Source organism: Cyphomyrmex costatus, unplaced genomic scaffold (genome assembly GCF_001594065.2).
Source record: "Cyphomyrmex costatus isolate MS0001 unplaced genomic scaffold, Ccosl1.0 scaffold29, whole genome shotgun sequence".
NCBI classification, from domain to species: domain Eukaryota; kingdom Metazoa; phylum Arthropoda; class Insecta; order Hymenoptera; family Formicidae; genus Cyphomyrmex; species Cyphomyrmex costatus.
Genome location: NW_017277017.1, coordinates 2,287,915 through 2,300,541, shown reverse-complemented (window position 1 = coordinate 2,300,541; position 12,627 = coordinate 2,287,915).

The following is a 12,627-nucleotide window of genomic DNA, read 5'->3' as shown; positions in this document are numbered from 1 at the left end:
GAGAGAGAGAGAGAGAGAGAGAGAGAGAGAGAGAGAGAGAGAGAGAGAGAGAGAGAAAGAGAACAGATTTCACAAATCTGTCTTCACGTGGAGTAGTCTTCACACCTTTTCGCTCTTATCAGTTATGAATGAACGACCGAGTGACAAGATTCGCGCAATCACAGAGAGAGTACCGGTGCGTCACTAAATCCTTCCAGCGCAGCTGGTCCGTACTTCCACGTGGGCGACTGCAGCTCTCGCGCGAGGCACATCTTCGCGAGGATTCTGTGTCGCCGGTGGGTGACGTACGATCGTTGCGAAAGGGCTAGGTAGGACCGCGCGCCACTTCCGTCCCTCTAAAATACCGTTCATTCATCATGCCGCACTTACACTAACGCATCACACGCCGCGAACACCATCACCCGGAGGCAACGGAAGGACGCAGAGGGTGTTATGCACCCGGTGTCGTATATGCATGCACCGTTCGCGAAAGGGCGAGTAGGTGGGGTGGAGGGGTACAACGAGAGGTCGTGCGAAGAGGTCGCGGGGTAGGTAGGGACGATAAGGGGGTAGGGAGCGAGAGGGAGATAGGTGCGTAAAGAGACCGGTGGGCGAAATGCTGCCGTGGTGGAGACCGCGACCCAACTGCGCCAGCGCTTAGCTAGATATCAGCCCCCGACCACCGACGTCAACTCTTACCACCACCCCCCGCTGCGATGCCCAACCATGCCGGCTTTCACCCACCCCGCGTGCCACCCCTTGTGCGCGCCGTCATAGTCCCACCGTCGCGTCGCGTCGCGTCGTCGGCTGGGTTGATTGTCAGGATGGTTGGCGTTCGCGCGCGCGATGGCATTTCCATTACTACCGCGCGGGTATTGTCATCGATGACTTTTGTGTCATGCTGGCCGTCGCGTCGCCACGCGCCGCTATTCTTGTGCTACAGGGCTATTAAGGTTGTTAGGTACTGGGTAAAAGCGCATATGTAGGGCTACAAACTGCCGTTATTGCCTGTCTCGAGCTTGCCAATGCTGTCCGCGATATTTAACGCCGGCGCTAGAAACGATATTGACGTTGAAATAAAATTTATTGGCTTGGCTCGAAAATACCTCGAACATTGCAATCTTTGGTGAATGCTGCGCCTTTCAGTAGCTTGTCATTTTGGCGAATTTAGTAGTTGCACTTAATATACATCTATTGGACTTTATGATATATACATATATCGGTAATTTTTACATTTTTCCAAAATCTAGAGTGATACATTCGGTTCATTATTATACATTCTAATATAGTTCCATTAAGGCGATTGCAAAATATAACGGCAGTAATTTTTATAAAATATCAAATGATAATCTATAGTAATATATATTTGTATCTATAAAAAATACAAAAATCATACATACGAATCACAAATTTTTTTAAATTAATATTCATTACAATAAAAAAGATAGCGTAAAAAATTATTATCGATAATTTCAATGTTATCGACAATTATTACTTCTATTATCGGAATTTTTTAAATTCTGTATTACGCAAAGTTTAAGCTTAAAACTCTACTCTGAATATTAATAGAGTATTATTCTATTGATTAGTAAAGTCGATAGCTTTCTCGATCTCATTATTCTTTCATTTCTTAAAAATAAGTTAATAATATTATTACTTGCATTAAAAATTATATAAGCACGGAAAACATGCTGAATATCTAAAAATTTAGATATAGATGTGAAAATAATTTTGTTGAACTATTAAAATAATTTTAGAGAAAATATAATACAACTCGCAAATCCTATAAATAATAAATAAAAAAAACAAATATATACGAGGCACCATCAGTTATTATTTTCAGCGAATTGATTACAAACTGAAGATGGTTCGAAAAATGAGTTGAAACATACGACTTAATTAATTATATTTACGACTTTTAACTAATTTGTGTTAATTTATTATTGCGCATCTCTCTCAAGTACCGCGTTTGACTCGTATTTATCATTTTCTCGTTTATTAAAATGACATAAAACGTTCAAGCTAGAATATCAAAGTTTTTAGAGCATTCTTTATTATGCTTCATTTCCCTACATAGTTAAATTGATAATTCGATAATTATTTTCTGATCTGCAGTTAGATAAATTTTTCAATATTTCAGCAGATCTTTTTAATACATCCAAATATCTCAATAATTGAAATTTTCGACAGAATTATTTATTACCGATATATTTCTATCTTGTCCTTAAATATCCTGTCGTTAACTTTAGAAACTATTATAATTCTAAATGTCTTTATTACAAGAGCCTATACGTATTATGACCTTTCTTTACACTAAAAAATTATAATGAATTAAAATTAAATCTCAATTTATAATATGAAAAGGTGATATAACGATACTCTGACAGTTCTGTAACGTTGTAATAGGCTAATTATTATATCTTCAGAAACTGTAATTTTATTATTAGAATAATTGCTAGAATCATTAAGGAAGAGAATCTTACCTTGCCATTTTTTCTTCCATGCTTAATACATACATCAGTAGATAAAGTATCGTTGTAGTAAGCTTCTTTCTGCTGTTATAAAAATTGCGATGAATATTTTATCTTCCGAATAACGAAGCAGTTGTCTTTTTTCTTATATAGTATTCGCAATTTATATTGTTAGAAAACCGCGGACTCTCGTAAAGCCAGCGACTTAAAAGTTTTCCCAATAATTTTCTGAATACCAAATTCTTTCTCATCGATTATCCTCGTTTTATTCAATTTTATTTTCTTGTTGTTTCCACTGGATTTTCCTACAGTTAGACATTTGAAGATGTCTTTGTATAAAGGACGGTATTTTCGCTTGAATACTTCGAGGGAAGTAGCGTGTTAAAGAAGCATGTCTCTCCCTCAGTATCGTATCGATCATCGATGTCTTAGGGAGTCTCGATTCAGCCGCCCTCGATTCGCGTTCACGGCGCAGTGCACAAGCCGTAAACTCGTAAATACCGAGATGTGGGTGAAGGCGTTCGAGCGAGGGCACAGAGCAATTTTCGCCGTATCTTGCAATTTTCATGCAGTTGCAAATGGTTGTGTATGGCCCGCCCAGAAGGCGAAGCACGCTTCGCAGGTGTTTGTAACTTGGGCGTGCCGCATGATGATGACCTCGTTAAAACGCCTTTTAATCCCATATCAAGATCTTCAGCGACTAGCGCTCTCAAACGAAACAATTTTCCATCGTATTTCCTCCTTTGTAATAGATGTAACGAGGTAGATCGTAAAGTTTTTGACCATGTAAAAAGGAAAGAAGCGAAACTCAAATAAACGACAAGAACCAAGAAATTCTTTTATGGAAGTCTAATTATTTAGTACGCCATTAAAGTACATCTTAATTACTACAAAGGAAGTTTTTAATTATTTAATTTCTTATATAATTTGTGCGTGTTTTAAAAAGATTTTCTTTGATCATATTGAAAATATGTATATTACTATATTATTTTAAAACAACCACCGCGATTCCGATGCACAAACATGATATTCCACTGACTTTGCCAAGAAATCTGATACCTGTATTCTATCTACATGTAGTAACAATTAAGCGCATTAGTGTGGTCGTCGCAAGTGCAAAAGCGAAACTTCGCGGGAGGTAGGTTGCTGTCACAGAGTGGTCGTCGTCGTGGCGTTGGTTGGCAGTCTTTGTGGCAGTAACTGTTTCTAGTTTACGCCGACACTCCACTTACGGCTTCAATCTGTGAGTAAGGATCAGAAGGCGAAGGGTACGTTAATGCCCGCGGCTGAAAGGGATACGGATCGCAGATTGTATCCTTCCATGACTCGGCACTGCACTATCGACAAACCTTGAACAATGTGATATCGTGCGATTTGGGTGGAGGGAGATCGCAATCTGTATTATTATCGTTTCTCCGACGCAATCTTTGCCATCATTTGTCTGTAATTTGCGATTATATCTTGATCCACAATTTGCGTTCTCAATGATTGTTTAATGTAGATTTTGACTGCATAACTTTGAGTAGTTTATATAGAGATGTGCGAACTATTCAGACACGAATCGAATCGAATCAAGCAAGGTTCAATTTACTTTGAATTTGATCGCTATAATTCGAACATTATAAAAAATTTTGAATTTAAGAAGTCTAAATAAAAATCCTATATATTGATAATCATGAAACTATAATATTGTATATATATATATATATATATATGCAGTATATATAATCAAATTTTTAGCTAATAAGTGAAACAATGCGGCCATACTAAGTCTGTTCTTTATAGCTAGTTGCATTAAATTAGTAAATTATATATATTTAAAATAAATTATATAGATATTTGAAATTTGCTATCCGATAGAAAGCAACGGAGTACCAATCGTTTTTTTTTTTTTTTTTAGGAAAGCGGTAAATTGATTGCATTCCTACGTGCCGAGCAATGCCACAGAATAAAGCGTTTTCTATATGCAAGAGCCGTAAGTTTATTTGATACTAAAAATAAATTATTGAACCTTTTATCCTTTATTTTTAATTTTAACTGTTATATAAAATTTATAACTCAAGAAATTTTATACTGTAAAAAAAAACATGGAATTTTTGAAATTTACTAAAGTTTTTTGTTATTAATTTTAAAAGTTTAAAATGATTAACTATAATATATAAAAAATGCAATATTTTAACTTAATATAAATATATTATGATAATTAGCATTAACATGAATAGAACAAAATTGTCAAAAATAAGATAATAAAATTATTCCAAATGATTACATTATTTAAAAATTAGGGAATATCTTAGGCTCACTAGAATTCGTATGTTCTATAATTTTTCCTGTAAAGCACATATAAGTATTAAATCTTATCGGACCGTACATGTGAAAAACACAACTAATAAGAAATTGCCTTCAACGGTCAAACTGGATCTTAGGTGCTATTATAATTCCGTGTAAATTTATATTTTACGTATATAGACTTTTTTTTTAACTGCGAACAATTTTCCGGTTTTGAAAAGCAACTCTACGAAACTACCGCAATAATATCACGGGTCAAATTGTACTAGCAATTTAATAATTTTTTTGATGCTCTTTATGCATCTTAAATCGATCTTAATAATGTTGAGTGATAAATTAAAATCTGTAAATAATTAATATTTATTGCGAAAAATATTACTTCGGCCGGGAGTCAAACCCGGATCGCTTGCTTTATGCGCAAGTGTCCTAGCCAATTAGACTATCGAGGCCTTATAATTTAATTGGCTAGGACACTCGAGCGTAAAGCGATTAAGATCGATTTAAGATGCATAAAGAGCATCAAAAAAATTGTTAAATTGCTAGTACAATTTAATTCGTGATATTATTGAAGTAGTTTCGTAGAGTTGCGTTTTAAAACCGGAAAATTGTGTGCAGTTTAAAAAAAATGACTACATACGTAATATATAAATTCACACGGAATTATAATAGCACCTAAGATCCAGCTCGATCATTGAAGGCAATTTCTTATTAGTTGTGTTTTTCACATATGAGTATGTCATCACTCTAAGTAATTAATTAATATTCTGACCGATATTGCATGCAGTAAATTGAAATTAATTACTGAGTCACGTACTCGCGGATTGATCGAGATTCTAGAGAATTATGTAGGTAGTGAATGGCTTGTAATCTCCCAAGATTACGTCGATATCCCTATCGAGAAACTATGACAGCGGCGGCTCACATGAAGCGCAGACTCGTTTAAGATTCGATTTTGACGAACCGATGATTTGCTCCGAACATAATAAGCTTAACATTGTTATGCAAATGTTACGCTACACGAGTTTGCAAACAATTAAGTATTTTCGCGTGGCGCATGAAACGTCGTTGTACCTGCCAATTATCTGCGATGTAATAAGTTCTACGTAGTTCCAACGTGTTGTCGACGGTTCTGACAAATAAGAAGTTTCGGCAATACCGTTAGGCACGGATCGGTATTAACAATAAGTATATTTGATGAAAATATTGTACGTATACCGCTACGCTTTAAAAAAAATTAGAGCAAGCTATACAGAACATTCTCGGAGAAAAATGTTCAATTTAATCCAATATAAATCTTTACCTTTTGTGATTCTTTCTTTATATCTATAATAAAGATAATATAATATTAAATATAATTTCAACTTTAAGTTTAATCAAATAAGTTTCTACATATCTCTGTTATTAATTATTGTAATTATACGCATGTTGTAATTAATACGTATTATGGAAGAAAGATGATCTATTGCAATAGTAAACCAATTGAAACCTCGCAATAGCGCGCAGGATATTCTGAACGCTATAACGAGGTTGCCCCTACTTTACTCCAAAACAATGAAATTCAAGATTTTAGTGGCTACTATTATTCTCCACTTGTGCTGCTTACAGAAGGGATTTTTCGCATTATTCTGAGGTTCGCTATTATGAAATTTTAGTGTACAAACAACAAGGAGTGAGTTAACTTATACAAACAAAGAGTGAGTTTTACTATATAATATTAAGTTTCATATTTTATGGTTATTATTGCTTGAACCATATGCACTGTCATATTTTATTTACATGAAGGAAGGGTTTTTGGCCAAAGTGAATTACTTATGTCGCTCAATATTTGCTTGGTGAGTCTTTTATATAATGGCAAAGAACGTAATGCGTTGCAGTTGCCATCCCGTCTCATCGGTTTACCCCAAAACGATGTAAAAGTATCGCTCACGCGAGGCTCATTAGCATTTAGAGTGGAGAGAGATTTATTCTCCGGCTGTGACTGCTGGATCACGACACGGCATGCATAGGATTATCTTCGAGGACCTGGACAATAGTGACCTAATCCATTTACAAAGGAAACGAGGTACTTTCAAGAGGGCGATCCTGAGTAGTAGTCTCGTTTCTCTCGCGTCGCGCTGCCTCGGAATTTTACGTTTCAGCGATCGTTTCCGTGGCTTCGGGTCACGTAAGAGCAATGAGATAACGACAAATCTTTTATCTCCGCGATCGGAACTCGATATAATTTCCGCGCGTTTATTTTCCGCACGGACACGCAGTGGAATCGCGTTTCGCGCAATTGAATCGCATGTTGTTAAAAATTGATAACTGGAAACACGTACAAATTACTGTCGTTAAGCTTCACGATACATTAAGCAATTCGAGGTAACTCAGCGGATTTATTGCCGAATAAAATTGCAGGACTCCCTTTGACATTTCAATTTCGAATATATCTATTATTGAACATTTTGCAGTTTAGAATTGCCAAGTCCAACTCGATTTGAACTAATTACTTTCGATACGTGAAAATGATTGCGTAAATAACCACGAGAACGTTTATTACGTTTATTATGGATTCCAGAGTCAATATTAACGGCATTTAATTTAACCAGCGAGTGATTGGCAATTCGTGTAACATATATCCAAATTGTAAACTATCATGTGATTTATATTTTATTAAAAAAAAGAACAAAATATATTTAATTATATGTTCCAAAAAATAAAAGCGCAACGTGTTCCGTCAATCAAATATAGAAATAATATTTTAAAGATATTCTGGACCATTTAAACACATGAAAATAGCAGTGTCTAAACTCCTCGATAAAACTCGTGTACTTTATATAAAAGTTGACAATTGCTTGCCAATTTTTATTTCGACGCTTCCTGCATGTGGAGAAAACGCGACTCACAATAAACGACGTCGCGACAGGCGGGCATTACGACGTCGAAGTTATCCATGCGAATGCAGCTGCTTTGTATTTGCAGCGTGCAGTCGAGCGGGTGGACGATTATCTCACACAGGTCGTGGAAATCCAGGCATTCTTGGTGAGTGCCATATGTCGCCCAGAGTACTGGCCTCGAAGCGGGCGTGCTTTGCGCGCGAGAAGTTACAGCTCCGGTTCAAAGCAGATTGTCGTTAGTAGTCGATGTACGTATGCGCTACTTGGCACCAGATACCGACCTGCAAAGCCCTTCCTCTTTTCTCTGTGGCCACGTCACCTAACCCTCTGTCGAAGATTCGCTAACCACGAATCCGTGTTCGTGAAAGAAGAGCAACGTATATTTGAGCCATGTTTCTCTTTGTGATGGAAATTTAATTATCGTCTTGTTAACCTTTCTCCCCTTCATCCTTAGATCTGGCCGCATGCCAATGATTCGCTCTCTTTGTTACGTATTCTCGTATAAACATGTAATAAAAGTTCCGGTATGTATTACGTACTTATAACACGTATTTATTGTAATTATATATTCGCAAAAGTATAAAAAATTAATATATGATGTTACTAGGATAATAATTTTAAGTTTTTTTTTAATAAAAAAAATACAGAATTACTTTTAATTTTAATGAATTGGTTAATTAAGTGATCTTTTAATAAAATGAAGTATAAATATATATCATATATGAAAACCGTATTTAAGCTGAAAATTCGAGACTTTTAAAATATGTTGAATAAAAATAATTAAAAATATATTTTTGAAGAACATTTAAATCTTTTTACTTTTTTTCTCTTAATATTTTACATACACAGATATACTTGTACATATATAACTATATTGTATACCTACATTTTATAACATAATATAATAATAAGTAAAATAATAAGTAAAAACTAAAATAAGTAAAATAATATGATAAATATAATATAAAATTATTTTCTTTTTACTTATGTATATCTGACATATTTGTTTAAATTATCTTATTGTTCTAAACTAATATAATTTTTTAAAAATTTATGTGAAAATGTTTACTTTTACCGTTTACGTTTACTGATATGACTAAATCAAAAGCGAACCAATGCTTATGGTAATTGCACACAATTCTTGTAACGCTTGATAATGACATCGCTACAATCCGCGCGTAAAAGTCGTTCACATTTGAATGCTGGGAAAAGAAATTCATCGATGCGACATATAGACATTATAGACGAACCAGACAGCGCGACGTTACAGTCGCATTTTCTATAGGAAACGCTCTTATGGTGATTGTATTCGACAGAACGGCTCGTTAATCGTCGTTCACCAGGTTGAGCTTTCGCTTTTTTTTCACAGGTCTTTGAAACGCAGTGCCATTCACGTTCCCGATATCGACATATGCCCGCTGGCTAAAAAAAAAGGAAAATGTGGAACGTACATCCTGTATACGGTCGACAGTTAGAGAAAGAAAAAAAGAGAGAACGAAAAGAGAGTTAAATGGGAGATTTTTGCGTGGAGTGCGAAGAGCGTTTGATGTCGAAGGAGAAGAAATCAATCGTTTCTAAAAACGCGATAAGTTTTCGGCGTGAAATCGAAGTCTTGCCGCGATTACCGATAATAATTTTTTTTAGCAGTAATGTACTTTATTTTTATTAGTGGTAAGTTCGATTCGTTCTATTGCAGCATTAACATTATAGAAGTAATACTATGAACTACAAAAATTGTCACTGTTTGTCTCTTTTCTATTCACACGGTTTGCATAACACATTCAATTCCATTTGTAGGTATTATATAAAATTCGATCCTTTTAAATTTCTAAATCGGTGTATTACGAAATTTATTATTCTTGTTCATCCCAATTATTCATTCCAATGTTCTATTTGTCATTTTTTTCTATGTGCAAATTTTATCGACTAAATGGATGCTTTTGTCGTCAAAATAATTGATGACTTAGAAAATTGCTCTTGCACTTTAAACGCAGCAAAGCGTGGTCTCGATAAGCCGGAACATAGTTTCATAACTGTTTCCTGATGTTCCAAATGTATCGCGAGTCAGGAAATTGGTAGAGGCGGGTTTGGCGACTGGTCCGAAACGCGGCCAGGAAGCGAGAGAATCGAAAATATCGCCGCGCTTAACGAGCTGTACGTGCCTCGTGCTATCGCGTTCGTCCGCGCCACCGAAAATAAATTTGCGAAATCGAATCAAACGCCGAAAGAGACGCGTAATGGAATCTATTAGAGCGAATTTCGCCGGTCGATTCTCTGTCCGCACTCGCGGACGTCCCATAAGCGTAACACGCATCGTCGTAAAACTTTAACGGCCCGATCATGCGATTTAGTAGATTGAATGACATAAATCCTTTCGATTCGCCATCATAAAAATGTCATTACTTGTACATAAATTATTGTGTTAGTAGTCGACATATTTCTTCTCTAGACTGTTATAATTTACATGTCTACAATATCTCGAGTTACTAAAAACTTGAGAATAATGTCATGATTTTGTTTATTAAAATGCAATCTTTGTAAACAAATTTTATTCTTAAATTTATCTCTATAATATTTGCTTGTTGCAATAAAATTAATATTAAAGATTTTAATTATATTTCACTCCCGCGTTCGTACATTAAAGAATGGATTTCCTCTAATACCTGCAAATTTAGTTAGACAAACCTAAAAATAACGTTGTAGGATCATCGAAATAAAAAATTATATACATAGGTTACTGAAGCATTGCTCATCATGTTTGAGTTTTCTACATGATTATTTTAATGGTCTAACAAAATTATTTTTCAGATCTGTACAGCTATATATGACCTTAAATTTTCAAATACTTTAACAAGATTGTTCTTTCCATGTATAAATTTTTAATTACAAGCCGTATGTTAAACTGCCAGAAGTCGAAATTGTACAACCGAGAACAGATGAATTTTTTTTTTTTTTTAAAGGACTCACGGAACAGAAAGTAAGAAAAGAACGGAGGAAGATAAAGAGAGAGGAGTTACGAGATACAAGGACATGTTCGTCCGACGTCTCTTCCTTTTAGTTTTCGGCTGCGCGTATTTATAAAAGAGAGAGAAGCAGAGAAAAGATGAAACCATTGTGTAGCTTTGGTACAATTTGAAAGACTCATAACTGACATTCAAAAGGATATCTAACATCCATGTGATACCCACTTGGCTATCGTCCAACGCTCCCATTCGGTTAAACGAAGCGCGCGTCTTCTATGATATCTATTTCTCTCCTTTTCATGCTACATGGATGTCATCCCATCATTCAATGCTTCTTAGAAGGGACACTGGTTTATTTTAATACTATCGTCGCGTATCACGTCTTTGAATCGAAACGTTGCGGACGTGATCCACGTACATACACTGTATACACGTGTCCATAGGACGTAGTCCTATTTCTTCGTACATGCGCACCAAAGCTGATGCGAAAGTAAATACTTTGAAAGCACGCGAGACTAGTGCTGTTTCTCAACATCGATCTCTCGCTGCCTGTTCTTCCCTGTTTAGGAGGGTAGCCCCGAGTAATTCTGTGTCGTCCATCCGTTTGTACCGGAAGGAAGCCCAGGGAATCTCCGACCGCTGGGGTCAGGAGACCGATAGAACTACCTTCTTTCACGTTCTATCGGCGTTTCCGTCCGGCGCTATTATAGATAAAAGCGGTCGCTGGTAAATTGTTGTTTCGATTGGACCGCGAGCACCTTCTGTTCCATTATTTTCGACACTTCTCTACCATCGGACTTGCCGGACTTTAAGGCATTTTATCTCGAATTTTTCTATTCTGCCCGCTCGTCGACTTTTCGCTGCGCATTCTTCTTCTCGCGCGTCGTCGTTATTCGTTCTCTCGGATGGCCGGGAACGTGGAAAGCGTGATAAATTGCGCGAAAAATTGAGATGAATATTGCACGAATTAATTTGTTGCGCATGTCGGAACGTTCCGCGCATCGAGAAATTGTTAGAGTTATTTTGAATCACAGTGATTTGATACGTTCAAATTAATCGCTTTATAGATGATTACGTTTTCTTGAAACATTCGTTAACGCCATTTTATAACTTGTTGAAGTAATTTGAAATTACTGCCATTCGCAAGTCGTGCTGCCGAAGTCATTCCTGACGGAGGAAGGTATCAATGCGACCGATAAATCATCGCGTCGCATTGTCGACGTTGCAAGCTGGCGCGAAATCGATGCTCGATCATTAACGAGATTTATACAGAAATCGACGCGTTTCTTTGCGCCCTGTCGAGCCCCATTCGGCTACTGTATTCAGCGCAGCCCGGTCCTTCCTCGTGAAAAATTAAAGATCCCGGCGCGTCGCCCTTTTTTCCCGAGCATTTATCAAGCCCACGGAGCTGTAGAAACTGCACGAGCTGCAGAACGTAATCTTGAACAATTCGAAGAATACCGGACGATTTCCTCGCCCCATTTTTGCCGCTTCAACGTTTTCGTCCGCCCGTCGCGCTGGTCTGAGGCCCCAACCATCATTATTATCTTTTTAAACGCTCAGGTCGAATCTAATTTCCAATCCCCAATGTTATCGTTGAAAATTTTTGTCACTGCTGCAACGCAATAGAGGATAGATTGAAGGTACCATGGGAAAAAAGAATGATACACCTTGGCATTACGATTGATTTTATTTTCATTTTGAAAGATTTGTGTTTTAATTATATGTATATATACATATAATATATAATTTTTAAAAATATAAAAAGAATAAAATATACAGATCTATTGTACAAGAGAAGGCTTTTAACCATAGTTAGTAGAATATTAACTATGATAAAGTGATCCCAAAATCCAGGCATTCTGTTATAATAATAAAATTGATTTCAATACATTTCATGCACTGCTTAATTATGTAAACATGTTTAAAACTTCATCTAACTAACAAATTACTGTCACTACTTAAAGTACGAAAGTAGGAAAAATAAAAGCAAAAAAACAATTTTATGTGGCCGAAATGCGAGCAGAGAAGTTATACTTTACCAAAGAA